Here is a 4,639-nt window from a genome sequence, read left to right on the forward strand (position 1 = left end):
CAATAGAATCTATATTGTCATTGTGCATATCCATCCAGCGGCCGCAGTGCTCTGTTTGTGGTCGCACGAAGCACTGTACTCACAATTGTCAATATCCCTAGCCATAACAATACCATACACCGGTTATTCCCGAATTTCTTTTGAATATACAGCATCACACTACTGTAAACGTTGAATCAGTTCTCTCCCCGACGATGCGAGTTCCAAGGCAATTTTAAAATAACCAATGTATAGTATGGTTATGACTATAGATATTTATAGTTGACAATACCGTACTTACCACATCCACCAGCGGAGCAGTGTAGCCGTTGGATTAATCGGTTCGCTGATGATTTACATGCATCAGAAATTCTACAATGAAAAAACCAGATCCGCTATCCCTCGAAATACAATCAATTGACAACACAGTACTGAGCACAACCGTCACCATTGTGCTGTATACGGTGAATGATTTGTTCACTAATTATGTAATTTCAAAATGAAATCTAGGGTAATCTATGTATAGTACGGTAATTGTTAGAGATGCTTACATATGAGAGTGCGGTGCTTCGTTCATCTACCAACAGTGCGCTGTACCCATTGGATTAATTTGTACAATTTTAATTTAGATTCTATTGCAATTCTAGAATGACATACGACAGATCCATTATACCTCGCGATATTAGCAATTGACAACAATTTAACGAGGACAACCGTCATCACAGAAATGTAGCTGTTGGAATACTTTGTTCACTAATGATATAAATTCTCATGTCAATCTAGAATAACCTATATATGGTAGGGAAATTTCTAGTGATATTTACAATTGACAGTACGGTAGTTAGTACCATTACCAACAGAGCACTTATTCCGTTGGACTAATCGGGAGACAGATGATGTATATTTTCCAGCAGTACTGGAATGCAAAACGAAGGACCATTTCCTTCCGAGACACTAACATTTGTCAACACAGTACTGCGCGCAGCCACCATAACAGTATTGTAGCCTTTGTATTAATATGTCCATCGATGATGTAAATTCTGCAGCAATTCTAGAAGAGTCAATGAATGATATTGATATGGCTAGAGACATTTACGGTTGACGGTACGTTATTGCGAACATCTACCAAAAGACCACTCTAGCCGTTGGAATAATCCGATCAATGATGATATAGACTATACAACTATTCTAGAGTGACAACATACAACTCCATTATACTTCGCGATATTAGCAATTGACAATACAGTACTGAGTACAGCAGTCATCACAGTGCTGTTGGCGGTGGATTATTTGCTCGCTGATGACGTATGTTCCAATGCAACCTTAGAATAGTCGATGTAAAGTATGGGCATGGCTAGAGATATTTACAAACGACAGTCCTTTACTTAGTACATCCAGTAACAGGGCACTGTTGCGGTTGGAATTATATGTACATCGATGATTTATATTCCCAAGCAATTCTACAATGATCATTGTATTATACGTTTACCTCTAGAGACGGTTACTACCGACAGTACGGTACACAGCACATCAATCAAGAGAACTCTATTGCCGTTGGATTAGTCTGTTCACTGATGATGTATATCATACAGCAATTCTAGAACGAAAAGTGCAGTTCCATATTATCTCGAGATGTTAACATATGACATCACAGCAATGAGTACAGCCATAATCACAGCACTGTAACCTTTGGACTGATCTGTTCACTAGTGTAAATTCCGAAGAAACTCTGGGATGAAAGCACACAGATCCTTCATACCTCCTCATGCTAAAAATTGACAAAACGGTACTGGGTTCAGCCGTCATCACCGTACCGTTGTCGTTGGAATAATACGTCCATTGATGATGTAAGTTCCAGAGCCATTCTAGAATAATTAATGCATAGTACGGTTATGGCTGGAGAAATTAACAATTGACGTTATGGTACGTTGTACATACACTGGTAGGTGTAGGTAGACGTTGGATTAACATGCTCACTGACTACGCATATTTAACAGCAACTTTAGAATGACAAAAGGCAGATTAATTATTCCTCAGGAAATTAGTAATTGACAACACAGCACATAGCAGGGCCGTCACCACGGTACTGTTTCTGATGGATTAATTTAAACGTTGATATATTTATTTCCAAATGCATTCCATAATAATCAATGTACTGTACGGGCATGGCCAGAGACGTGTGCAACTGACACTATAATGCTTAGTACATCCACCAGCAGAGCACTGCAGCCAATGGATATATCTGTTCAATAATCATTTATGTATTATAGCAATTGTGGAATGACAAAAGACAGATGTATCATCCCTCGAAATATTAATAATTGACAACAAACTCCTGAGAGTAGCCATTATCACTGCACTCTAGACGTTGGATTGCTCTGTTCACTGATGTAATTTCCAAAGCAATTCCAAAATGACAATATGCAGTTCCATCGTCCCTCGACGTAATAACAATTGACATCACAATACTGATTACAGCCATCACCTCGGTCCTGTAGCAGATTTATTAACTCGTTCATGGATGATTAAAGTTCCGCAGCCGCTCCGGCATAATCAATGTACAGTACGGTCATGACTAGAGATATTTACAACTGACATTACGTTGCATAGTATATCCATTAGCAGATCACTGTGACCTTTGGATTAATCCGTTCATTGATGACTTAGGTTTTATAAGAAGTGTAGGGTGACATAAGGCAGATCCATTATCACTCAAGGTATAAGCAACTGACACCACAATACAGAGTGCAACCATTATCACTGTAACGTAGCCGAAGAATTAATTTATCCATTGATAACTTAAAGTCAAGAGACAGTATGGGATAATGCATGCCTGGTACAGTTATGGCTAGGGATATTAAGTATTGTATGTACGGTATGTAGTACATACTTCTACAGAGCTCGGTTACAGTTGGATTAATCTTCTCACTGATGGTTCATATTTTCCTGCAATTCTAGATGGCAAAGGATTTATCCCTCGGGAAGTAAGCAATTGACAACAGTACAATCTGAAGCAATCATCGCTATACTTTAGCCCTTGGATTATCTTGTTTATTGATGATATAAGATCCGCAGACGCTCTAGAGTAATGAATGTATAGTATCGTCATGTTTAGAGATATTTGCAACTGACATTACAGTGTTCAGTATATCCACAAGATGAGCACTCTAGCCTATGGAATAATGTGCAAAGTGATGATCTAGAATTTATAGCAATTCTAAAATGACTAAAGACGGATCCATTGTCACTCGAGACATTAACAATTGACAAACCTTTACTGAGTTCATCAATCGTCACAGCACTGTAGCCGCTTTACTCCTTTGTTCACTGTTGTAAATTAAGGAGCAACTCTTGAATGAGAATACACAGATCCACCATCCCTCCGCATATTCACAATTGAAAACACAACACCGAGGACATCCATCACCACTTTACTGCAGCTGTTGGATTACATTGCTCATTGATAACTTGGAAACCTCAGCAAATCTAGAGTAATCAATGTATGGTACGGTAATGACTAGTGGCGTTTACATCTGACATTACGTTACTATATGCATCCATCGTCCAAGCACTGTAGACATTGAATTAATGTGATCAATGATGATTTAGATTCAGCAGCAAATCTAGAAAGACAAAGGACAGTTCCGATAATCCTCGTGATATTAGCAAGTAACAACTCTGTACTGAGTGTAGCCATCAAAGTACTGTAGCCGTTGGGCTACTTTGCTCACTTGTGACGTAAATTCCGAAGCAATTCTGGAATAATTACTGTAAGTTGCGTTTATGGCTAGAGATGCTTCCAATTGACAGTGCGGTACCCAGTACATCCACGAAAAGAGCACTATTGCAGATGGAAAAGTCTGTCCACTGATAATATAAATTCTCTTGCTATTTTATAATGACAAAAGACAGATACCTTATACTTCGAGATATTAACAATTGGCTAGACACTGCTGAATCCAGCAACCATCACCGTGCTGTTGCCGATGTATTAACTTGTCCACTGACGAGGTTTATTCCAAAGCAATTGTAGAATATTCAATACATGGTAGGGTTATGGCAAGAGATATTTACAACTGGCAGAGCGGTACGTAGTACATACATCAAGAGATCTCGGTAAGAGTTGGATCAATCTCTTCACTGATGATTTATGATTTACTGAAATTCTAGAATGGCAACAGGCAGATCATTTACCCTAGGGAAATTAGCAATTGACTATACAGTACAAAGTGAAGCAGTCACCACGGGACTGTTGCTGATGGATTAACTTGTCCTTTGTCGATGTACGTTACGCAGCCATTCTAGAATAATCAATGTATATTACCGTTATGGATAGAGGTGATTACAACTGTCATTAAAGAGCTCAATATATCCACCAGGTGTGCACTCAAGCCTTTGGAATAGTCTTTAAAATGATGATTGAGATTTTACAGCGACTCTGAAATGACAAATGACAGATCTCTCATCCCTCGATATATTGACGATTGACAACGCAGTTCTGAGTAAAGTAATCGTCATAGTACTGTAGCCGTTTGACAATTTGTCCATTGACGATTAAAATTCTTAGGCCATTCTAGAATGGTCAATGTAAGGTACGGTTATGGTTAGAGATGATTGCAATTGAGAATACCACACTCAGTACACCTATCAAGAGGGCAGG

The sequence above is a fragment of the Eufriesea mexicana genome, unplaced genomic scaffold (assembly GCF_001483705.2).
Source record: "Eufriesea mexicana isolate 0111107269 unplaced genomic scaffold, ASM148370v2 scaffold2501, whole genome shotgun sequence".
NCBI classification, from domain to species: Eukaryota; Metazoa; Arthropoda; class Insecta; order Hymenoptera; family Apidae; genus Eufriesea; species Eufriesea mexicana.